Source organism: Sorex fumeus, unplaced genomic scaffold (genome assembly GCF_029834395.1).
Source record: "Sorex fumeus unplaced genomic scaffold, SorFum_2.1 ptg000051l, whole genome shotgun sequence".
Classification (NCBI taxonomy): domain Eukaryota; kingdom Metazoa; phylum Chordata; class Mammalia; order Eulipotyphla; family Soricidae; genus Sorex; species Sorex fumeus.
Genome location: NW_026606108.1, coordinates 30,248,746 through 30,275,953, shown reverse-complemented (window position 1 = coordinate 30,275,953; position 27,208 = coordinate 30,248,746). Strand labels below are relative to the sequence as shown.

Here is a 27,208-nt window from a genome sequence, read left to right as displayed (position 1 = left end):
AGGGCTTACCTTTTCTTATACTTCACAATAATTTCTATCCAAAATTTTCTGAGTCAAATATACCTATCAAAAGAGCTTAAATATTAATGGATGCTTTATGATATCTTTGGAAAAGACTACAAAAATGTCATTCTGAAGTCAGGACTGGGATATTTTAATAATCTATAACCTTTGTACTATTGACATTTGGGACTAGAAGTGTATTTGTTGTATGATGAGGGAAATATTCCATACAATTTAGGACTTTTAGCAGCATTCTAGGCTTCTCTTTAGGTATTCCTCCCCTCCATTCCAACTGTGATAGTTACAGGCATTTTCCATGCATTGCCAAATGTGTCTTGGAATGGGAAGTAAGGTACTCTCTATTTGAGAACCACTTGAATCTCAGTATCAACCAAGTTAATGCTTCCCTGTGAATATTTACTTTCTAAAAGATTATACTTGTTACATGTTTAATTTACTTCAAGAGATAAAGTATCCAAACTTTTAAAACTTTTTGATAAATAACATCATTGCTTCTTCATCTTTTCATCTATTCTTGTCTAAAGAAAATTATTAGTAGCCATAAGTATCATTTTTGAAGCACTTTAATATGCGTATATGCTACCTGTGTCTAGTAGAAGGGTGAAAACATTTTTTCTTGACTCAGAAGAATTTGCATGTCCTTTTTCCCTCAATTTTTTAATTGAGGCACTGAGATTTACAGTACTATATAGTTTCATGCATACAGTAGTCTAGTACCATATACACCACCAGAGTATTCACTTCCCTCAATCACTGTCCCAAGGTTGTAGAGTACTCATCTCCAACCCTTCATATCTAGCTCACTTACTAAACTCAGTTCTAGGACCAATTTTCAAGTTCTGTTGCCTTTGGCCATTGTTATTCTCTTACTTATGTTTTCAGTGTTTGAGAGAAATCATTCTGAATTCATCCTGCTCCTCCTGACTGATTAATTGCATAATCTCATCTTTTTTTACAGCTGACTGAGTAGTATTCCATTGTGTGTGGATATACCACAGTTTCTTCATATACTCATTGTCATTAAATACGTAGATAATTCATAGATCTTGGCTATTGAAATAATGCTGCAGTAAACATAGAAGCACAGATGTCTTTTCAAAATAGTGTTTTGGAACCTATGGGGTAGATGTCAAGAAGTGGAATTGATGGATTGTATCTTAGCTCAATTCTTAGATTTTTGAGAAGTCTCCATACTTTTTTCTCTAGAGACCAAGCCAGTTGACATTCCCACATTCAGCGGATTAGAGTTTCTTAATTCCCACATCGGTGCCAAGTGTTAGTTGATTTATTCTTTTACATGTTGCCAATTTCACTGGTGTGTGATGATATCTAGTTGTACTGATTTGTGTTTTTCTGATAATAAAGCAATAAAGAGTATTTTATACATAGCTTATCATCACATTATTATCATCATCATCATCATTATCATCATCATCATCATCATCATCATCATTATTCTCACTGCCAAAGATTGAACTCAGGTCTCCAATTTTACCACTGAGCTATATGCCCAGTACCAAGTGGAAACCTTAACTAATAAAGTATTTGTTTTGTTTTTATTTTCTCCTTACTTTTGTGAAATTAAAACAATGCATAAGCTATCACAAATAAAACAATTATTTTACTCATTTAAATTTTATTGTACATACAAATATACTGTTAATATTATCAGCTGTTTGATATTTTCATGGAATATATGTTTTACACACACATACAATGTTCATATACAGACATGCATGTGCCTATGTAGAAATATGTGATACAGACTAGAGATACAGAATATGTGGTAATACTTTGGAGAAGAGCATAGAATGGCTGATATCTACTGCCATCCCTCACTGCAGATTTTGTGCTTTTTTATGGTAGACTATTGAAGAATTCACCAAAAATAGATAAATATAAAAGTTTATTACCATGGCAGTATTAGAGATTACAGAGTATTTAACCACAGTGAAATTAACCTTTGAAGAAGTAGGGACAAAAGCAGTATAGTACCTAAAACAGAATTAGGTAAATGACTTAATACTCACTGAATGTTTGAATATGCCACACAAAAGAACTAGACTTATTCACATTTGTGCTGAGCTTAAAGAGAGTGGATAGTTTAAAATGGAAAGTTTATTCATTCAAAAGTTATTTCCTGAATGTCTGCTCATGGTAGCACTATGTTGCAATAGTAAAAATGTCTATGTCCTTATTTAGTTCACATCTGGCAGATAAGTCAAAAGGAAAAAGAGTAAATTGGTTAACAATATGTTCTAAGTGAGATTAATGATAAAGAAATGAATTGAATGATGAAGAATAGAACTTGCTTTGTATAGGGTGACCAAGCAGTAGATATTTAGATTTGGGAGGATTGGGAGTAGAGGCTAGTTTAGATAATATTCAAAAGACAAGGAGGTAGTTTTCATGGTAAGTTTTAGCAGTGTTCCCACGTAATTCTCAGCAAAAAGTAGGCGAATAATGATGAAGTATGGAAACAGACTTGTCTGTGAGACTGGTATAAAGAAACATGGTACATCATTTCTTGAAGAAAAAATTTTTTAGAATTAGGTAAGAAAAGTGCTTCTTGAGAGAAGATGAACAGCTGTGTAGAAGTTTGTGGACTTGCAGAAATAAACAGAGTGTGGAACATGCCAGTGAAGACAAAGAGAATACAATCAGAATCACTGCAGGAATAAGCTACAGTGGCCTGGACTAAAAAGAGCACCTGCAGGTTTACATCAAGTGAAGGACAGGATGTCAAATTCAGAAAGGAATCTCTCTATCCCAGGAAAGAGCTATGAGTGGAACATGGCTTCTGTGAGCCCAATTCCCGCTCACAAGGAGGAATGGTTTAGTGGTATCAGAATAATATAAAGTGATTATGACAACTAAAAAATGGATTCATAAAAATCCACTTGATGTGGAATGCTGAGAAAGAAATCCTCATATTTTATATGATATTTTTATATTTCCATAAAATAAATTTAATTGGGAATTAAAAAAATTCACAAACTTGACAGCTCGCCAGGAGCAGAAATGGAGGTGGGCAATGCCCAATTATTTAACTTTTTGACCTTTCAGACTTGCAAAAGTCATAGTACCTGAATTATATTTGGGCTTTCGTGGAAAAGAAAGGAGAGAGAAGTGGAGGATTTGAGGGAGAGAGAAAGACAAAGAAGGATCGGGAGGAGAGTGTGCTAGCAGAGAATATACCTCTTAAGAAGATATATATATATATATATATATATATATATATAGGACCCAAAATAAATCATTCAAGAAAAAAATACTCAATCAACCATTTATTTTTAAGTTTTGATATTCTTATAAAATATGCAAATTATTTTAAAATTATTTTATGTTTGTTTGGCACCTATACCCAAAAGTGCTTAGGGCTCTGTATTAAGGGATCACTCGTAGCATTGCTCAGGAAAAGGGGATCCAACCTGGGTTGGCCACATGTGCAAGGCAAATGCCCTGCCCCTGTACTTACATTGTTGTATGTACATACTATACATACAAGGTAAAGGTAAAGGTAAAGGCCCTCCCGTTGATCGTCGATTTGCTCGAGCGGGCCCAGTAATGTCTCCATTGGAGACTTTGTTGTTACTGTGTTTGGCATATCAAATACTCTCGGTAGCTTGCTGGGCTCTCCGAGAGGGGCGGAGGAATCGAACTCGGGTTGGCCATGTTGGCCGCTTGTAAGGCGAACACCCTACCGCTGTGCTATCGCTCCACTATACATACAAATTACATCATAATTAATATCATTCTTAATTTTCCAGTTTCTCATTGTTAAAATCTGATATTTAGTTTCCTTATCACTTTGAAACTATTTCTATCAAAAGTTATATTTTATTAGGGGCTGGAGCGATAGCACAGTGGCAGGGCGCTTGCCTTGCGCACAGCCAGCCCAGCCGAGCTGGTTCGATTCCTCTGCCCCTCTTCGAGAGCCCGGCAAGCTACTGAGAGTATCTCCCCTGCAAGGTAAAGCCTGGGTGACATATTCAATATGCCAAACACAATAACAGCAAGTCTCAAAATGGAGACGTTACTGGGCCCACTCGAGCAAATCGATGAACAACGGGAGGACAGTGACTGTGACAGTAAGATTCAAAGAAAATCTTAAATGTAATGTTAATGTATGTTAAATGTAATGTTTTTAACAATACTTGTTTATATGTGTATAGAAATTAATAATGTGAAGGATTTTCACTCACTCTGAGATTAGGAAATGTGGTATCAACTGCTCATGCCTTTTGTTTAATGAGGAAGAAGGTTGTTAAGATAATTTTAAATCTTGCTCAGCTCTGAGGGCACACTTTTTTAAAGAGACTTGTGTACTTCTTTTAAACTCTGGGATTTGGCTATTTTCATTCCTTAGAATGTGTTCATTGCTAGTACTGGGGACTGGAGCGATAGCACAGCGGCAAGGCGTTTGCCTTGCACGCAGCCAACATGGCCGACCCGAGTTCGATTCCTCCGCCCCTCTCGGAGAGCCCGGCAAGCTACCAAGAGTATCTCGCCCGCACGGCAGAGCCTGGCAAGCTCCCCGTGACGTATTCGATATGCCAGACACAGTAACAACAAAGTCTCCAGTGGAGACGTTACTGGGCCCGCTCAAGCAAATCGATGATCAACAGGAGGGCCTTTACCTTTACCTCCCTATCTTATCCATAGGAACAAAAGGTGTTGGTATTGTTTCTAAATCGAAAACGGCAAGTGAAACTTGATACCCCCTGAGAATTAAATACTAAAATCCTGTTAAAAATTTTTTCTTGAAACAAACTAAAAATATTACCTTTTTTAAAGTTAAATTCTCCATCATGATAAAGTTGGAATTTTTTTTTCAAATTCTCTTTTAAACTTTGGAATATACCTTTTTCAAACATTGAATTAAAGTTGCAAACTGTCAGTGTGGTGGCTATGGTTTTTTGGACCTTCTTCCCCTTTTGACTGATAAGGTGCTGAAATTGCAACTCAATGTTATATTTTAAGGGGTATATTTATAGAATTGAAAAGACTAATAGTGTATAATCATAATAAAGCATCCTGTGATCTGAGATAATCATCTTTAGCATAGAACAAAACATGTTAAGTTCCTTTTTATGAAGAAAAAAATTAAGAAAAATGTTAACCCTGAAACAATTGATGCTGTGTCAATTTCAGCATCAATGCTTTGTCAATTACCTATCTAAATGAGAATATTTGATAGTTTTGGCTGTCCAGTTTTCTTATGTCTTCAATTATTAAATCATATTATGGAGCGATAACACAGCAGTAGGGCATTTGCCTTGCATGCGGACAGTACTACAGTGCTACTTAATAAAGCTACTATATTATATAATAATATAATGAAGTGAAATATTTCTCTTCAAAGACTTATAGAAATTTACTGCACAATGATTAATATTATTTTATTCTAGAAAATTGATGGTAATTGTAAGAGACATCGTGTAGCAAAAACAAAGGCTTAGAGTCAGATTGGTCTAGGATACAACAAAGAATCTATAGATTCTTTAGTAGTCAAGTTTTTAAGTCTCAATGCTCTTTTTTCTTTACGTTTCACATGGAAGCAGCAGTTTGTGGGGTTGTTTTACTGACTAAAGATAACTTAGGGATTAATTTGACTCGTATATAACATGAAATAGGTACTTATTTTGGAAATATCAGTATTATTTGTGTAATTATCGACAAGTTGAAATTTAGCAAAAGGTTAAATCCACAATGATGGTTCAAGTAAAAAATGTGGCATGAGTCACATTAATTGAGGTCTTGTGATTATCTATTAGAATATGTTGTTATTCTATACTTATAAAACAAAACTGCTGCCGGGTTGCTATTAGAATTCACGATTGTGTTTGCAGATGTGCCAGAGACAAGTAAGGAAAGTAAGAAAATAGATACATATGCATCAGGAAATTGACATTTCGACTGAACTTTTCATTTCTCTTTGAAATATGATTCAGATGATACCAAATCAGAAAGCCCTAGCATAGCCACACAGACCACAAGTGCCAGAACCATAGCAAGATCCTTTCTGGCATCTCTTGAAGTCGTACAGGGCTGTCTCAGCAGCATGAACTTAAGGAAAAGAAAGACAATCGTGTCAAGAAGACTCTGCAGACTTTGTACTTTTCATTCATAGTTATAAAAGTAACCATTTTATTCTCAATATCCCACTTTGATTAATCTATTATATAGTCATACTATACCTAAATTATAACGAAAAAGTGTCACAAAGTGAAATGTGAACGATCTGACATTTGTCCTGTCCTACTGCAACAAAACTATAAATTCAGAAGATCAACAAAAACTTTTCAGTTTTTAGTCAGAGCAGGGTGTTTCAGATATTCACTAAACTCCCAATCCCTTTAACAAAATCATTAGCCAATCCTATCACCATGGATTGGGGGAGGGTAGATGGATACCATTCTTAGGAGGAACTTCTTAATGTTTTAGGCATAATTGTGTCTTCATTCACATTCTTTTGTTCACATTCATTCAGAGTTGGTAATGACTTCATGATGGCAAAAACAGGCCCAGCATGTTACCTAAGGATCCAGAAGCAAAGCAGCAAGATATTCTAATGTTATAGCCTAAGACCCAATGTTTTTTACTCAACCTATAAGATTGATATGTTCCTCAGGTAAAGTTAATGAGCCCAGCAGAGGCCATGAAGCAGGAAATCAATACCCACATATTTGTCAAGTACCCACAATGTGTTAGGAACTCTGTATTGACAACAAAACTGTCTCTTTTTTTCAATTTTGAGTTTTCATTTTTGAGTTTTTATTCATGAATTGCTATGATATTTTCGTATAAGATCTAATTTACATCGTATAAGCTAAAATGTCACAAATTTATTATTAGGAAATGACCTAATAACATTCATGAAAGAAACACAGGGTCAATACATTAGAGGCAAACTGCCTAAGATCCCAAAATTAGAAATGTGTATACTATAGTATTCAGGAGTTCAGCCATTACATTGTACTACTTCCATATTTAAGATGATCATACAAAGAAATAAGTATTTAGTATGCTAAAACTACTCATTTTGATTTAGTATGTAGCCATATAATTAGAGATATTCACAAAAAGTTAGGTATACACTTCTGTCTTAGGTGCAAACATGAAATTAGTTCTCATACAACATCAAATGCATTTATTAATTAGAACTGCATTCATTAAAGACTATGAGAACAATGTATAAAAATTTTGTTTCAATAACTAAGTCTAATGTATTATCATAATGACAATATTAAAGAAGTATGTGCAAGATTACCTTGATAAATGTGCTGCTACAGTTAGTTTTAAAGTTCTAATAATTATATCCATTTTATTAAATATAGAGTGGGAAGAATGACATTCCTGAGATAGATTGAACAGTCATGAGAGAGTGATTCATATGTTATAAGAGTCAGATTTATGATACAAGGAAACCTTAGACAGTAGCACACCCTTATAGCTCTTTGGGATCACTTATCTCAGGTTTTATTTTTAACATTTTTTTCAACAGAATCAAATACTAACAAATCTATTTCCACATGATTCCCATGATAGTGCATGGATTTCTATCAAAATAAGGATCAGAAGTGTAAATTTTGACCCCACTATTTTAGATTAGATATTCACCTCGATTTCATTGCTGAATCTATATTGAAATTTTATTATTAATAGCTCAGTCTTTCATTTCCAGCTCTTACTCTCTTTTGTTCTCCGGTGAGGAATTAAACAGAAAAAAATGCAGCACAACTGAAATTCAATTCATTCATTTTTAAACAAGCAGTATCATTTACAGAACTTTTGATGACATTGAGAGCAAAATGTGAGAGGTGTCTTAAGAATATGGGAGGACTGGAGTGATAGTATAGCTGGTAGGGCATTTGCCTTGCATGTGGCAGACCGACCCCGGTTCTATCCCCTGCATCCCATATGGATCCCTGAACACCACCAAGAGTAACTACTGAATGCAGAACCAATAGTAGCCCGAGCATCACTGGGTGTGACCCCTACCCCCCCAAAAAAAATACAATAAGGAGAAAGAAATGTATTTCAAACCAAATGTAAACATAAACTTCTCAGAACTGTATTTTTGAAAAGTAAAAAGTTTGACATGCATTTTTTGTATTCTTTTTAAAATAATTTTCTAGAAAATTAAAATGGATAAATTTGTAAGACAAATAATTTTCCTCTATTTTATGGACATGCTACTAAAGGTTTCTACTGTTGGTTTCTGTCAGTAAGGTATTCGTATGAGAAGGTTTTAGGGCCAGATAATAGAAAAGATAGGATATGCACAAGTTCAGATGGGCTTAGAGATTGTTTCAACACTTTGAGGCAGCCCTGCCTTTCCACCAGCGGACATATGTGATTGACATGATTGGAAAACATCCAGCAAGTCCTGCTTCCATTTTGTCTTGAATTTCCTAATGTCTATAGTATTTAATCCCTTCTATGCTTTTCTTCCATTGCTTTTAGAATTATTAATTTCTTTTCAGTACTATTTTCATCACTGTATTACAAACTATTTTAACTATCTTAGGGTATTGTGTCTGTTGACTTATGTGTATGAATGTGTGTATACTGGTACTTGAGAAGTTGAAAGAAAAGGTAGCAAGTAACATACCCCACTAGACTTATTTGAAAAATAAGAATATTTATTAGACTGTCGGCCTTACTCTATCTCTCTCACAGCTTCTCTGTTTGGTACTCAACATAAATATTTTCAAAAACAATATTTCATAGTTGACAGTATTTGATACTAACCTTTTTTGTTTTATAATTAGCTAATGGAAGTGTTTTAGTTAATGATTTCCTTTGTTGTTAGGCCTCTAATGCTTTTTCTTCTATGTTTTTTGGGGAGAAGGAGCCACACCTAACACTTCAAAAAAAAAAAACTAAACAAAAGTCAGAATTTGGTGAACTCTACAATATTTTTTCCAAGAATATGAAATATCAATTAGAAATATCTTTTGGTAACAGAAATAATGCCATATTGCCAAATATTGCCCATAAAATGAGAGTAGACAGATAAATCACATTTCCTATGTGGCATTTTCTCACATACTATTAGTAATAGCACTGTAGCACTGTCCTCCCGGTGTTCATCAATTTGCTCGAGTGGGTACCAGTAACGTCTCCATTGTGAGACTCGTTGTTACTGTTTTTGGCATATTGAATACATCACGGGGAGCTTGCCAGGCTTTGCTGTGCAGGCAGGATACTATCGGTAGCTTGTCAGGCTCTCCAAGAGGGGCAGAGGAATCAAACCTGGTGGGCCCAGGTCGGTCACATGCAAGGCAAACACCCAACCTGCTGTACTCCAGCCCACTATTAGTAATATGTGTTAAAGAATATTTCTAAATGACATTAAAGAAAATCACACTGTACCTAATAAGCTTATTCCCAGCAGGAAGCAATATTTTCTTTGATTTTAAATATTTTAGTAGCAGAAATATTTATTAATTCTCCCAGAAAACACTGCTTAATTTGGGAAGTGGCATAAGCAATATTATCCTCAGCTTAATAGCAAACACTGGCTATTACATATCCAGGACTGTGGGACTTTCTCAGCACCTTTATTTGAAAATAGACAAAGATCCTTTCTTCAGACAGTGTTGTTAGAAAGCTGACTGCTGCTTTTGTGCTACTTGCCAAAGGCTGTTAGAAAACAAAAATGTAAACTCTTTCTTTTCTTTCTAGAAAGACTTGAAGTAAATGCCTAAGTACAGAATACATTAATCACTAAGAAGTAAAGCCATCAGAGCAATAGCTCTGCTTAAATTAGACCAGTTTTTGCTTTGCCCAGATCTTATCACAAAATCTTAAAAAAAAAAAAAAGACCTAATTTAACTCCAAGAAGAAATAATGGTCTATCAATGATAAACCAGGGAAACAACAAAAAGAGCAACTCATTCAAGAGTGCTTAAATTTGCACTTATCACAAGTTGATTTCCTGTATGTATGTATCTGTTTTCCTATTTATGTATTCCATTTATTTTGGCAAATTACAGATGGTACAGATTTTAACACTAGAAAAAAGGAGCACAGGGTCACCTAATTCAGTACACTCCCTTAAATACACTGCCTCGAGTACAAGGCCTTTACACACAGTAAGTATTCAATAAATACAAGCTGGATCCATCAGCTGTGCTGTAGAGGTCACCGAGGCCCAGAGAGTGTTATCTAGGGTCATTCAATCATAAAGTGGCAGGGCCCATCTCTTGCTTTCTGAACATTACTGAACATCTACCCTCAGCCCTCTCAGCAGTCTTACCTTCACCATTTCTAAAATGAGATAGGCACTTAGCAACATATGTGACCCAACAAAATAAATGTTTGTCCATATTGCTTGTCCATCACCAATGACAAAGTATCCATTTTTATTATGTCTTAGGAGAAAATACAGATTGAACTGAGTCCTTACAAGTCTACTTTAGAAGATTGCTCCTTTAAGCAACTCCAAAATTACATAAATATCAGAGTACACATATATTTTACAGCAGTTATTTAACATGGACTATACTCCATGATCTGTATGCTATGTTATTGTGGAAGCCTGGCGTTGTGATTAAGGCTACAGAGAAATGCTGGGAGAAAATATAGAGAATGCTTCTAATGGATTTATAGGCCAGTCCAAAATTGTCATAAATGTTTACCTCAGGGGGAAAAATCAGAACTTTTATCATTTTACATTTACTTGACATTTTTCCTATAAATACCTTAGAAACATGGATCATTAGGTATCTGATATGTGTGAAATAATCACCACCCTATCTCTCTACCATTTACCCATCCAGTCAGCAATTATTTATGGAGCCCTTACTGGATGCTCAGAAGGCCTCACATTCTCAAGTGTAGATCAGCAATGTCACCACCTCAACCACAGAATCAGAACCTGCATTTTGCAGGTTAATTGCAATCATACTGAATTTGAGGACACGCTACATGGCATTTCCCCACTCTTGAGATTTACAAAGTATATCAGAGGAAATAGAGCCACAGCTAGCTTAGACACAGCAATGAGACACATTTCTAAAATGTTCTGATGGTATCCTGTGAGAACATGACTTGGCAAGTAGTTTTTGTTAATATGAGTAAAAGGATACTCTTCATACAGGCAGTTCCATCCCTATATCTGGACCCAGGGCTTTAGAGAGCAGAATGCAAGCCAGAGTCTAACATCCTGCTAGCTTGTGCGGCCAGCAGTAGTATGAAGTGTTTGTACCCTTGACGAGGAACAGTTTTGCATTTTCTGATTTCTTGTTTTCTCCCTTTTTTTCCTTCTCTGCCTCTTTGTCCCTCTCTCTGTCTGTTTCTCTTTTACTCTGTATCCCTTATGCTTTCTTGCTGTCACTCTCAGTGTGTGTGTGTGTGTGTGTGTGTGTGTGTGTGTGTGTGTGTGTGTTTCATGTGCCCTCATCTACCCATGAATTAGTGTCCAGGAAAACTGTTCACTATAGTCATAGAGAATAACAGAAGAAAATGCAAAGAGCATAGAGATCAGGCCAGGAAGATGACCCTAGTAGAAATCTAAAGAAAAAGCCAGAGTAGGATTGTTGACCTAAACTTTTCCAATTCAGAGGTAATGAGGACCTAGAGGAGAGGAGGGCCACCAAAGGACAAAGTGTTGGGATTACTGTCTATATAAATTGGAAGGGTTAGAGTTGAGGTTTTTCATTTAGGAAATGTTATAGATAATGAGCCAAGGATACAAGCATGGAACCTCTATGAGGAGAAAATAATTTGATAATTCTTCCTGTTGGGAGTATAAGGTTGACTGTGTCAAAGAGAAGTCTTGAATAAAGATGGAAATCAATGCTGCTCCAGCTATAAGAAGTTACACAGCTACCATTAAAGGCATCTCCCTGAGACACTCCAAAAGCATTACATACACACACACATACACACAGACACACACAATGAATCAGCTGCACAAAGACATAGCTGGGATGTTTAGTACAGTTCAATTTTTTTTTAATATATTCAACCCTTGCTCTTGCAATTATAGCCACCAAATGTCAAGTCTGTATAAATAATCTGAGAACTGCCGAACTGCACAGAAAGTACAGAGTAAAGAGAATTTTCTTTATAGTCACATCTAATTGGTTAAAATCCTTGGATGGTCCACTTTCAAATTTATCATTGGACAAACTTTTCTTTAAATCTCAGTTGTCCAATGTGTATAATGGAAGAGTCTGATAATACTGTATATGAGTCAACAATAGGATGACTATTTCTTGGTGGTACTGGATAGCTAATATTTTTATATTTGTTATCCTTGAGTAATTAAGTGCTCTTTTTCATTCTAAGATGTATGTAGTTTAATGCATTCTTACTTCTAGTCTGAGTAATATTAAGTGAGGAGGTGTGTAAAGCTAGTACTGGACTTCTTGCCCATCTCTGTGTGAAAGAAGAGAGATTTGGCAGGTCATTTATTATCGCAGCCTCACCTAATGACACCTGGAACACAAAAGCATCACAACACTCCTATTTCATGGACACTTAGCTAAAGAATCACTTTAGCAAAATGCTTTACCCAGAGTAATTTACAGAAGAAAATTTCACCTTTATTAGAAGAAAAGCCAAAGTTCTTCATATTAAGGTTATAATATAATAATAATAATATTAAGGTTACACATGGAGAAAGGAATTGATGATCATTTGTAAAAATACTGCTGGAAAGTAACAAACTTTGCAGTACACCCTCCAATTTGTCCTTCCAAAGATACAGCTAAATAACCTCAAGTCATAGTAAATCACCACTATTAACATATGTAGCAATCCTCGGCATTATGTTATTTAATTAGAATAAACTTATTGATAAAAAATAATTAGGCAAATCTGTTTGTTTTATAAGTGTCTGTACACTTGAAATAGTATTAATGTGCTAGTTTGTATATTTTAAAAACAAATCCAAAATATCAGGTATATCAGAGAGATAATACAGGAGTTAAGACATTTGCCTTACACATGACCAACCCATTTGATTTCCAGTACTGCATGTGGTTCCCTAAACACTGCCAAGAGTGTTCCTTAAGTAAAACTAGGTGTTGTCCAAAAATGTTGAGGGAAAAAAAACCACTACAAAATCATTTATTAATGTTGAGAACTTTGTAGAAATGGAAAAGTGTTAGCCTAAGAAAACTTATTGGAGGTGGGGGATCAGTTCCTGGGCTGGAGCAATAGCACAGCAGATAGGGAGTTTGCCTTGCACGTGGCTGACCCGGGTTCGATTCCTCTGTCCCTCTTGGAGAGCCCAGCAAACTACTGAGAGTATCCTGCCCACATGGCAGAGGCCTGCCAAGCTCACTGTGGTGTATTTGATATGCCAAAAACAGTAACAACGAATCTCACAATGGAGACGTTATTGATGCCTGCACCAGCAAATCAATGAACAACAAGAGGACAGTGCTAAAGTGGGGGATCAGTATTCAATAAATATATGGTATGTTTACCACTACATGGATTGTCTGTTCCTAGCTCTGACACCATATGGCCATGATATCTCAAAGGGATTTCTTTTTGGTATAATTTTCATTGGTATAAACTAAATTACTTGAGAGTCTCTGTTGCCAACATCATTTGCATCACAAAGATGTCCAAAGATGTCTCTGAACTGTAGAAATTACTAATATATGACATATATTTTGGAATATTCTGCTTCCTGAAATCCCATCAACCCTATCATTTTCCTTCTCCTTCCAAATCTTTGTGATTTACAAGTGGGGATTCTGAGTTTGTTATTACCTATAAAGGTATCTCACTGATTCCTCATCACATCAAGATGGTGAGTTTCTTTGTTTCCCATGATATGCTCCTATCCACCTGAGTGACAGAAGGTTGCTAGGCAGTTACACGTAAGAATTGGAATTATCTATTCTAGTCTTACCTCTCTGTCCTTCAAAGCATAACCTGTCTTTCCCTGAAATGACACTAAAATTTGCTTATAAAAGTTGTAATGATACAACACTACTGATTCAACATCTCTGTTTTTATGGCAACAATTTCTTTAAAATTCATCTGGTTTAAGTGGAAGATAAAAGTTAATTTCTAATTGGGGAAGTTAATCAAGTCTCTGAGTATACTGCTAAACCAGCTTTTGGGAGGACCAGTTTTGCATGAGCTTGATTGATAGAGGCACATTGGACCATCTGACCTTTCCTTGCTATTGCTGACTTCAGACTGGCATCCTTATGAGCAACACACAGATGGGCTCTGTGTTATCTCTGGCAATCCATAGAGGTAGCAAATGTTTCATTTCAAGAGGAACAGTGGACTAATAAAAATCAGGAAGAATCACTCCACTTGGCACCAGTCAACTTCTCACAAAGGTGAAATAATTCATCATAGCCAAGTACAGTGACCATCACACATCAGGTGGAAAGAAAAGCGTGTTCCAATGAAATTTATTGCCCAAACTATTAAAATTATACTGCCCACGAATCTCCTACTCTTTGATTCATAACTGTTTAGTACATAAGAGCAAACATGGCAGTAGAATGAAATACTAAATATAAAAATTGACAGACTTATCTCAATAACCTATTAAAAGCATAATGCTTACCCTTCTCTAAAATATGGTATTTATAACCTTATAGTATTACATAATGAATATTAGAATTAGCACTCTGTCCTTGTCAAATTTTTGTGAACTTCTATAAGATAATTAGTATAACTCTATATTCTTCCTTTTTTAACTATTGGAAATATTGTTGCTACTTGGGTCAAGTATCTTTAAACATACCTGAAAGGATTTTCAGAAGTAATTCTGGGAAGCCAATGAAGGAACCACAAGGGAAATTCTGAAGAAAGTTCCACTAGTGTACATAAGGTAGGTAGCTTTTTGCGACATCTAATGTACTGGGAATTTAAAACCTCCCTAGATAAGAAAGGAGGACTTCTGTCATGATCAGTCTTATGAAACAAAGAAGAGGAGGAGAAGCCTTTGAAACCTTTGCACATTCTGACAGAAAGCTGACCTGAGACTCAGACAAACACCAATGCTGTCCATCCTGAGCTTCACTGGGGATTGCTAGTTTGGAAGAGTCTAGGATACTGCCATTCCAAAGATCAGCTTTGCCTTCAGTATTGGGATGTAACCATACTGATTTTGGACCAAATGTTATTTAGCTACATATATATTTATTCACCAACGACCCTGAGATTAAGAGTCTCATGCTCTACCGACTGAGCTAGCCAGGCTAGCTAGCTAGCTAGCCCCACCCCGACCCCCCCCCCCCCCCCCCCGCGCCGTGGAATCCTGTCAACGGCCAAGGCCCATAGGCTATAAAACCCAGCATTTGCGGCCGCGCGACATCTTATTGTCTCATTCTTGATTTGGACAACCTGGCAGGCTATCAAATGCAACCTGCCCACATGGCAGAGTCTGGCAACTCCCCATGGCGTACCCAGTATGCCAAATACCAGTAACAATGATGGGTCTCATTCTCCTAACCCTGAAAGAGCCTTGAATGTGGAACTATTTAGAATCTCAAGGCTAGGACGAAGGAGACATTACTGGTGCCTGCTCGAGGCAATCGTGATATTTATTCATGGAAGAGCCTGGCACGTTCCCTGTGGTGTATTTGATATGCCAAAACAGTAACCATAATGGGTCTCGTTCCCCTGACCTTAAAAGAGCCTCCAAGAGAGAACAAAAGGGAATGTCCTGCCACAGAGGCAGGGTGGGATGGGGGGATGGGTGTGGGAGGGATACTGGGATCCATGGTGGTGGAAAATGGGCACTGGTGGAGGGATGGGTACGTGATCATTGTATAATCAAAACCCAAGCACAAAAATTTGTAAATCTACAACTGTACCTCGTGGTATTTCGCTAATAAAAAATTTAAAAAAAGGAGCCTCCAATAAGGCACCGTTGGGAGGACAAGTGAAGAGAGACTGCTAAAATCTCAGGGCTGGGACCAATGGAGACATTATTGGCTCCTGATATAGCAAATGATGAACAATGGGGAGAGAGTGATACAGTGATACAGTGATATATATATGTTATATAAATATATTTATGCATATAAGGGCTGGAGTGATAACACAACGGGTAGGGCATTTGCCTTGAACATGGCTGACCTGGGTTTGATTCCTCCATCCCTCTCAGAGAGCCTGGCAAGCTACTGAGAGTATCCCACCCGCATGGCAGAGCCTGGCAAGCTCCCCGTGTTGTATTTGATATGCCAAAAACAGTAACAACAAGTCTCACAATGGAGAGGTTACTGGTGCCCAATCAAGCAAATCGATAATCAACGGGAGGACAGTGCTATTTATACATATATCTGTATTTATAATTCACCTTATTTCTGGTGGCTCAGAAATCACAAATAAATATGTTCAAAGCCAAGAAATAAGCAGAGGTAACACTAACATAAACCCAAAGAGAAATGGATAAATTGGATTCTCAATTAATAAAGTGCCAACTGCTCCAGATAGAAGATCTTGTAGATGTAAAGATTGCTGCAGATTAGTGCAGATTCGCTTTAGCACTGTCTGAAGAATTGTCCTCTCGTTGTTCATAGATTTGCTCGAGCAGGCCCAGTAACGTCTCCATTGTGAGAATTATTGTTACTGTGTTTGGCATATCGAATACGTCACGGGTAGCTTGCCAGGCTCTCTGAGAGGGGCAGAGGAATCGAACTCCTGTCGGCTGGGTTGACTGCGTGCAAGGCAAACGCCCTACCTGCTGTGTATTGCTCCACATTGCTTTAGGGAAAAAAAAAAAACAGTGAACTTCCAAATTCAGAGTGGACAAAATGGTCAGAGCATTCACATTTAGTGAGACTCTTAAGAGTTTGAGGCTTGCTCTTTAACCCCATGTTCTCTGTGGCTTGCTTGTATGTTTTGTTGCTTATTTTCACTCTGGATAAGCCTGTATTTTCTCTTGAGCACATTTCCCCTTTTTCTCTACTTTCACATCTTCCATGAAACTTTTGTTCAGTAAAAACTACCTTGCTTCATTAAATTGAATTTGATGTTCTATTTTGAAATCTGGAGATATAAAGCATAAGCAAAAATGTTTAAAATGTTTAACAAAAAAAAAAACAATGAAAACTAGGAAAATGTGAGATTTACTTATTAGACTTTTTACAGATCTAATATTTTAGTTCATTATTATGGACACTACTATTAAGACATTCAATTTTATTATTTTCTCACAAAATGATAATGTCATCAGTATATATTTGAGGGAAAAGAGATGGGGAAAATGAATAGTTTTATATTTCATTGTAGTGAGATTTTGAAAAACAAAAATAAAATGTCTCTATAATAATTCATAATATAATGCATCAATCTTACTATGAAAGGTTTATTTAAAAGTTGAGAAGAGATAAAAGCACCGAAAAGTTTCTTAAATGCTTACTTTTTCTAAAAATGTTTTCTATAGTACTCACCATACTCTGCACACCTAATGTTTTTATTCATTTTGGCTTTATTTTTTTTGGGGGGGGGCACACCTAGCTGTGCTTAGAGCCAGATCCTGGCTCTGCAGCCAGGGATCACTCCTAGCAGTGTTCAGAAAACTACATGCAATACTCAGATAGAACCCCTTTCAGCTGCATGTAAACCAAGTATCTTACCCACTGTGCTATCTCTTCAGCTCCTTTGTTTGGGTTTTTATATGTAGCAATTGCACATTCCAAGTGATAGCCACAAATTCTATTTGTAGTTAATAGACACATCTAAGACTACATTAGGCAGATCTGTACCCTACCAGCATGGCTTCTCAAGGAGTGAACTAGGGACAGATGTTCTTGCCGGTGACAGACAGGAAGAAAAACAGTTACAAGGAAAGGGAGCAGAAACATCATCTCTTTAAGCCTGGCACTATTAGATATCCTAACGGAGAGAGGAACACACCCTGAATTTTTTGAAAATCGCAAAGGACATTTTAAGGGAGGCACCATACAGAAGATCACAAATTGAAAGACTGGACCATATGTCAGACAAAGAAAACATGTAAGAGGAGCAGAACTCATCAGGCATCACATGCCTACTCTGTGTGGAGTGACGGAATAAAAGCATAACCATGTTTCTGTTAACCTTTATTAAAATTCCATTCGGATTATTAGTTATAGAAAACATGGCTTCATTGAATAAAATTAAAATGTTCATTTTAATAGTTTGATTTTATGTGTTTAAAGACATATTGCAACATTTATTGAGAAATAATAAAGTACAGAATTGTACTAAAAATGCTTTCTTACAGAAATTAAAACTAATACTTGTATTAGCTCGATTTGCTCGAGCCAGCGCCAGTAACATCTCCATTGTGAGACTTGTTGCTGTTTTTGGCATATCAAATTCACCACGGGGAGCTTGCCAGGCTCTGCCGTGTGGGTGGGACACTCTCGGTAGCTTTCTGGGGTCGACGAGAGGGATGGAGGAATCGAACCCAGGTCAGTCGCGTGCAAGACAAACGCTTAGCACAGTGGGTAGGGCGTTTGCCTTGTACGCAGCCCACTGGGCCAAACTGAGTTCGATTCCTCTGCCTTCGATTCCTCTGCCTCTCTCAGAGAGCTCGGCAAGCTACTGAGAGGCACGGCAAAACCTGGCAAGCTACCTATGATGTATTGGATATGCCAAAAACAGTAACATGTCTCACAATGGAGATAGCTACAATGGAGACAGCTACAAATGAATCCATATTAATAACTTTTCTGTATTTTACTGACAATTATTTTGAATGATGCAAAATAAGAATGACACAGAACAAAGTGCCTAAAAAGAGAAACATACTTTGGTAAAAGGAATAGAGAAAAGAGGAGCATTGGATAGATAATAGAGCCTGGAAAGTGTGTAGCCAAGAGCTTAGTCCCTGGCACTGTCCACAAGACAAGTGTGATGCAGCTAGGACTGACATTTGTGATTCTCTGGTGCCATGACAAAGTGTGTACACGCACTGGTTATCGCAAAAACAACAAAAGGGTAGGGGAAATATATGTGTGTAGGTAGGTAGGTAGTGTGTGTATGATAGCACAGCGGGTAGGGCGTTCGCCTTACAAGTGGCCAACATGGCCGACCCGAGTTTGATTCCTCCGCCCCTCTCGGAGAGCCCGGCAAGCTACCGAGAGTATTCGATATGCCAGACACAGTAACAACAAAGTCTCCAATGGAGACGTTACTGGGCCCGTATACATACATATATATGTCTATATACATATATGTTACTATGAAAAGAGATTAACAGAACTTGCCAATCTTCAAAGGGTAATCTCTTTCTCTAACATTTTGTGTATGTAGTCTCATTTTTCTAGTGTCTAGTAAAAAACTCTGGCGTAGGGCCATAGCAGTACTACAGTGGATTGGGCACTTTCCTTGCATACACAGTAGAAAGCACAGTAGAACACATTTATGTCATTTAACATTATCAGTTTTTTATCCTCATCCAAAGCATGCAATTTGTGCTTTACTGAAGCATACATAGGTTTTGGAGAGTTCCTGTCAATGAACTGGTATATGAGATTTAAGCTGTTACACTAATATGTACCTAGCCCACCAGGTCCCATATTTCCATATCATCACACATAACATTTGCAATGATTCAAAACATTGTGTACAAATAAAGTCAAACATCTAAGAAAAGTTAGTGAAAGTTAAAGAGCAGTAACAAAAAGCTATTTATTTGTAAGCAAATAGTATGACTTCATCTCTTCTAACAGCTGCATAGTATTCCATTGCGTAGATGTACCAAAGCTTCATTAACCAGTCATCTGTTTTAGGGCTCTTGGGTTGTTTCCAGATTTTGGCTATTGTGAACAGCACTGTGAATGAGACCAGTTGTAGTTACAAAATCTCAAGGCCGACCTAGGCTGCCACAACGAAGGAAGACAAAAATGATCGTCTGTACTTTCAATGCACGTACGCTAGCATCAGATGCATCCATCGAGGACCTGATGGTACAAGCACGAATGATCAAGTACGACATCATTGGTCTGACCGAGACAAGAAGGCACGAATCTCACCATGCCGTTTTCGACACTGGAGAAGAATTGTTCCTCGGAACATGCGATAAAAGAGGTGTCGGAGGCGTCGGTGTCCTTGTCAACACAAACTTGGCCAAGAGCATTGATTCATTCGAATGCCTAACAACCCGAATCGGATATTTACATTTGAATAGATGTGGCTCACTGCCTGCAGTTTCTATCTTCGTTGTCTATGCACCAACATCTCATTATGATGAAAGAGAAATCGAGAAGTTCTACATGGAGCTAGAAAAGTTCTATAAAGAAGACCACACCTTCTACAAGATCATTGTGGGTGATTTTAATGCCAAGATAGGACCGAGAAGATCAGCTGAAGAACTTCACATCGGGACCCATGGCCTAGAATGGAACGAACAGGGTGAGAGACTGTCTGAGTTCATCATGTCGACCAAGACCATTCATGGTAACTCACAGTTCCAGAAGGCAGAATCTAAACGATGGACATGGGAGTCTCCCGGTGGACGATTCCACAACGAAATAGACCACATCATATTCAATCGACGGTTTTGCCTGACTGATGTCGCTGTTGTCCCAAAATTTCGAACGGGATCGGACCACCGTCTCCTTCGTGCAAAATTCTACTTCACAGAGCGGGGAGAAAGGGCTGCAAAGTTCAAAAAGAGAACTCCCAGAATGACCACCAACTGGGAACTCTTTGATACTATTGCGGCAACATGGGAAGATGCCATTGTTGACAACATTGACAAGGAATACGATCGACTGGTTCAGCACCTCCATGAATGTGCGAGGAACGCCAAGAGAGAGATAGCCACAAAAAGTCGCCTATCTTCGAAAACTCTTGAGCTAATTCGCCAGCGTGGTTTGGCGCATGCCTCAGGCAACCGCAAGCTAATGTCCGAGCTCGCAAAGCAGTGCAGAGATGCGATCACGGAAGACCTCAAAGAGAGAAGAGCAGAAGTACTGGTAGATGCGGCAGAAGCCGGGAAAAGTATTCGTAAAGCCCGCCTGTCCTTCGCCAACTATAAGACCAAGATGACTGCCCTCCGATGTCCTGATGGATCCATCACATCCTCCAGAATGGCAATGGAGAAGATTATCCATGACTTCTACTCAAATCTCTTCGATAGCCATGTCCACTTGCCGACATACCAAATTCCACAGGATGGGTATGTCGTTCCTAATGTTCTCCCTTCCGAAATCCGACACGCCATTTCGTCGGTAAAGAAGCAAACAGCACCCGGCCCAGACAAGGTCAGACCTGAACACCTGAAGAACCTGCCGTCAGTACTCATCAATACACTGGCTCGGCTCTTCACTCGCTACCTGTCTGAATGCAAGGTTCCATCCCAATGGAAAACCAGCAGGACCGTACTACTGTTCAAGAAGGGAGACATCCATGACATTGGCAACTATCGCCCGATCTGCCTATTGTCTGTCATCTACAAGTTGTTCACTCGAGTCATCCTAAATAGGATTGGCAGAACACTAGATGAAGGACAACCATGTGAACAAGCAGGGTTCCGCAAAGGATTCAGCACCATCGACCATATCCACACGATAACCAAGCTCATTGAGGTTTCTCGGGAGTTCAAGATGCTGCTCTGCTTAACGTTCATTGATTTAAAGAAGGCCTTTGATTCTGTTGAGACGGAAGCAGTCATTGAAGCCCTAGCCAATCAGGGCATTCAAGCCCAATACATCAGGATCCTCCGTGAGCTGTATTGCGGATTCACTACCAGGATCTCACCATTCTACAAAGAAGTGATCGTTGATGTCAAGAGAGGGGTGCGGCAGGGTGATACCATTTCACCGAAACTCTTCAGTGCCACCCTCGAGAACATCATGCGACGACTGGAATGGGAAGGAATGGGAGTGAAGATAGATGGTCGGCAATTACACCACCTCCGCTTTGCTGATGACATTGTTTTAATAACACCAAACATCAGCCAAGCGGCACAAATGCTGGCCGACTTTGACCGTGAGTGTGGAAAGGTAGGACTACAGCTGAATCTTACGAAGACAATGTTTATGAGAAACAGCCTTGTTCCTGACGCCCCATTCGCTCTCAATGGAACGACCATCTCTGAATGCAACAGCTATGTGTACCTAGGTCGAGAGGTCAACATGACAAATGACCTGGCACCCGAGCTGCGCAGGAGGAAGAGAGCGGCTTGGAACGCCTTCAAGAACGTCGAAGAAAATAGCTAAGAGGACGAAGAACCTCCGGCTCCGGGCACATCTCTTTGATTCCACTGTTCTTCCTGCATTAACATATGCCTCAGAGACCTGGGCCCTACGCAAACAAGATGAGAACACCATTCAGGTCTCCCAGAGAAGAATAGAAAGAGCTATGCTTGGAATATCACATTTCACTCAAATGAGAGAACGAATCCGGAGTTCTGACATCCGTCGACGATCAAGGATCAGGGACGCTGTCTCATTTGCCAAGGTGTCGAAAATCAGATGGGCTGGTCACGTAATGAGATTTAAAGACGACCGTTGGACTAGAGCTGTTACTGATTGGATTCCACGGGATGTCAAGAGACCGCGTGGCCGCCCACCTACCAGATGGTCAGACTTCTTTGTCAAGATCATGAACGATCGGTTTGAGGCCCTCCATGTTCCCGGAGCGAAGAGATGCCATTGGGCTACACTAGCACGTGACAGGGACAAATGGAGACGTTACTGGCGCCCGCTCGAGCAAATCGACGACTAACGGGAAGTTAAGTGATTTAAGTGAACAGCACTGTAATGATCATATAGTTACAGATGTTATTTCTACTGTGCTTTTTTGCATCCTTGGTATATATTTCCAGAAGTGGTATTGCAGAGTCATATGGAAGCTCAATTTCTAGTTTTTAAGGACTATCCATATTGTTTTCCAGAAAGGCTGAACTAGTGGGCATTCCCACCAACAGTGAAAGAACGTCTCTTTTTCCCCACATCTACACCAGCACTGATTGATTCTCTTTTGAATGTATGTCAGACTCTGTGGTGTGAGCGATCTCATTATTGTTGATTTGCATCTCCCAGATGACTAGCGAAGTGGAGCATTTTTTCATGTGCCTTTTGGCCATTTGTAATTTTTTTTGAGGAAACTTCTGTTCACTTCTTCTCCCCATTTTTTGATGGGGTTGGAGATTTTTTTCTTGTACAATTCTACTAGGATCTTGTATATCCAGGATATTAATACCTTATCAGATGGGTATTGGGTAAATTGTAGCACTGTCCTCCCGTTGTTCATCAATTTTCTTGAGTGAGCCCAGTAACGTCTCCATTGTGAGACTTCTTGTCACTGTTTGGCATATCGAATACGTCACAGGTAGCTTGCCAGTAAGTAAACACCCTACCGCTGTGCTATCGCTCCTTCCCATTCTGTGGGCTCCTTCTGTATTTTGGTCATTGTTTCGTTTTAAGTGCAGAAGCTTCTTAGTTTGATGTAGTCCCATTTTTTTATGTTTGAGAGTGTCATGCTAAGTGAAATGAGTCAGAAAGAGAGGGACATACATAGAAGGACTGCACTTATTTGTGGAGTATAAAACAACATAACATGAGACTGACACCTAAGGAAAGTATACGGGACAGGTAGATTGCTCCATAGCTGGAAGCCTGCCTCATGAGCAAAGGGGAGAAGGAAGCTGGCATAGAGAAGGGAATAACTAAGAAAATGATGGCCTGAGGAACCGGTTGGAATGGGAGATGTGTGCTGAAAGTAGATAATGGACCAAACATGATAACCTCTCAGTATCTGCATTGCAAACCATAATGCCCAAAAGTAGAGAGAGTATGGGGAATACTGTCTGACATGGAGACAAGGGGAGGGTTGAAAAGAGGAGGCATACCAGGGATATTGGTGGTGGGGAATGTGCACTGGTGGAGGGATGCGTGTTTGATCATTGTGTGATTGTAACCCAAACATGAAAGCTTTAACTATCTCATGGTTATTCAATAAAATTATTTTAAAAAGCTATTCAGAGCAAATATTCAGTACCTTACAAAAGCAGAAGACTGCTCAAACATTTCAAGTTCCCACCCTAGAGATTTCCTTTTTCTTTCTCTCTTTCTCTCTCTTTCTCTCTCTTTTTCTCTGTCTCTTTCTCTTCCTTCCTTCCTTCCTTCCTTCCTTCCTTCCTTCCTTCCTTCCTTCCTTCTTTCCTTCCTTCCTTCCTTTATTTCTTTCTTTTAAAATGGATTTTATTTAGAGGTGTTTAGGAAAGGGAAGTAGGTAGAGAAAGTATGAGAGTAATGTGCTCAATGAGAATTTCTCCAACGGCAGAGAAAGCCCCTATACACATCCCAGCATTAAATATAAAAGCAAGAAAGTATACAGCTCAGGCACCACATGTGCTTGGCCACGAAGGCACAAGCAGCACATGGGCTCAGGCAGCATATGTGCCTCAACCTGGAGATTAATTAAACTTTAATCTGGAAATTAGTCCAGAAACTATGGTGGCTGTATCAGACCATGTTCACTAGAAACCAAGTTGAATTTCCAAGGTCATTACAAAAACACGGTTCTAGAGTATTTTAGACAAATCCCATGGGGAAAAATTTGGAAGATCCAGGTTTGCCACAAATAACAGTGATCCTTCAATGAGTCTATTAATCTGGGGAAAGTGAGTGGGTTACCTACAGTTTAATTAGGGCAATCACAGCGAAGCTTAGTTTGAACCCCTGACACCTCATATGGTCCCCTGAGGATTCCCAGTAGTGATCCCTTAGTTCAGAGCCAGAAATAAGCCCTAAGCCCTGCCAGGTATGGCCCCAAACCCAACAAAAACAAAAAACAATTTCAAGTCTTTTTTTAAAAAAAATGTTTTTAATTCTTTGTTTATTTAGTTAAGTTGAGGCCGCATTTGGCAGTGCTCAGGACTTACTCCTGGCTCTGGGATCACAGCTGGCAGGGCTTGGAGAACAACGTGATGTGCTGGAGATCTGCCCTGGTTTGCCGTGTACAAGTGCCCTACCCACGTTCTATCATGTCTCCGGCCCCTTTTTTTATTATTTTAAGTTTCATATGGGCTGGAGCGATAGCACAGCAGGTAGGGCATTTGCCTTGCATGTGGCTGACCCGGGTTCGATTCCTCCGTCCCTCTTGGAGAGCCTGGCAAGCTCCCCGTGATGTATTTGATATACCAAAAACAGTAACAAGTCTCACAATGGAGGAGTTACTGGTGCCCGCTCGAGCAAATCGATGAACAATGGCAGGACAGTGCTACAGTGCTAAGTTTCATATGTGCTTCACTAAAACAAACAACATGAATATATACTACAGTAAGTTTATTAAAAGATCAAGTCTATCTTTTATCATCCATTTTTCACCTTTGTCTTTTACCTGTCTCCCCTTTTCCTTCCTTTCTGATAACCACTAATTAGCCTTATAGGCCAAAAGTTTATTTTTGTCTTATTTAGTTCATCTATTTGCAGTTTCTATTAAGCTTTTTTCTTTTATAAATTACAGGCATTTGTTTTATGAGCAATTCTGAATCCATTCTCTATCTTACCTTCCTCCCACTGCCTAATAACTAATCAAATCCCCTCTGGAGTTCTGCAAAGGTTTCAAGTCATTTTATGGATCAAAAAGACAAATGCCTTAAGTCATTTGCCTTGCATGGGCCCAACTTCTGCTTTTATCCTGGCACCATATACCTGAGCACTATACCCTGAGCACCACCAGGAGCAACTAATTAGCACAGAGACCTCGAATGTTGATGGATGTGACCCAAATCACACCTATCCAAAGAAGACTGTGAAGATTAAATGAGATGATGTATGAACCCTTCCCACCTCAGTTACTATCTCTGAATAGATACTTGATAATTACCAGGTTCCAAACTCTTCTCATATCTACATCCAATGTTTTCCTATATCCATCTACACAGGTTTAAAAATTTTTTTAAAGAACCACTAAATATGAAAAAATATTACTAATGCCAGATAATAATAATAATAAAAATTTTCTATAAGAAGGAAAAATGAAGTACTCTGAGAGAAATGTACCTTTTGCTTTGCAGTGATAAGGAAAAGTCTCTTACAACTTGCAAATTAAAAAAAAAAACCTTGACCACCAGTTTTATATTTAAACTCAAAAGTTTTTAAAGATGAGTAATACAGTTCTTAGAATTCTCCTAGCTAGAGTCAAATTCAAAAGTATTGCTTTCATTTTGTTTGAATATTATTTAAAATATCTTATTTGAGAAGCTTTTACCAAGAATTTCTGTTTTACATCTGCTTGGCGTCAGTGTTCCAAAGCATGTCTTTTAACAACTTTCAATGGGAGATCACCCTCTAGTGGAAATGTAACAGATAAAATGATATATCTGCTTTGGTGTTAAATAAAGGAAACTAAAACGATTTATAAAAATTAAATCTTGCCATTTGTAACAATGTGAATGACTCTGTTGGGTATTATGCTAACTGAAATAATGGAATTATGTGGAGAAAAGCAAATACTGTATGATTTTTTTCCCTTTATTTTATTTTATTTTTTTTTACAGTTGTAGATTTACAATTTTTTGTGCTTTGGTATCAATTATACAATGATCAGATACCCATCCCTCCACCAGTGCCCATTTTCCACCACCATGGATAATATTCCTCCCACCCCCATCCCCCCATCCCCCCTGTCTCTGTGGCAGGGCAATAAATACTGTATGATTTTTATTCATATGTGAAGTATGTCATAAGATCACAAAGTTGATTGCCAGTGGGGAAGTGGAAAGGTGAAAATAAACCTGGTAAAGGGAGTCAATTGTGTAATAGTAGATGTAAATTGAACTTTTGGTGGCCTCCTAACATAGAATATATAGATGCTGAGATATAGTGCTGTGCACCTGAAACCTATATATGTTACAAACCTATGTTTATTACAATAAACAACTGTTTAAGCTCCTATAGGAAAACTGAACTGGGGTCAGAGCAATAGTAAAGTGGGTAGAGCTTTTGCCTTGCACACTGTGAACTCAGGTTCCATGCTCAGCACTCCATATAAGTACTATGAGCTCTGTCAGAAGTGATCCCAAAGAGGGCCAGGAGTAACTCCTGAACACTGCAGGGTGTGATCCCCCAAACAAATAAACAAAAAAATAGAATTAAAAAGACTTTTTGGAAATGATATAGATTTCTAAATTGTCTTGAGTCTGTTTGACTAAGAATAGATTGTTTTCACATTTCTAATATTTCAATTCACAAATTAATGCTTATTTTATTAGAATTTTAATATTTTTATTTTCAGGAAA

At 38.3% G+C, this 27,208-nt stretch overlaps 1 protein-coding gene across 1 annotated transcript in view; it reads right to left on the bottom strand.

Moving 5' to 3' along the window:
- The window catches only part of CHSY3 (chondroitin sulfate synthase 3), a 271,834-nt gene that overhangs the window by 51,270 nt on the left and 193,356 nt on the right, over positions 1–27,208 (bottom strand). The gene's annotated exons all lie outside the window — the stretch shown is intronic.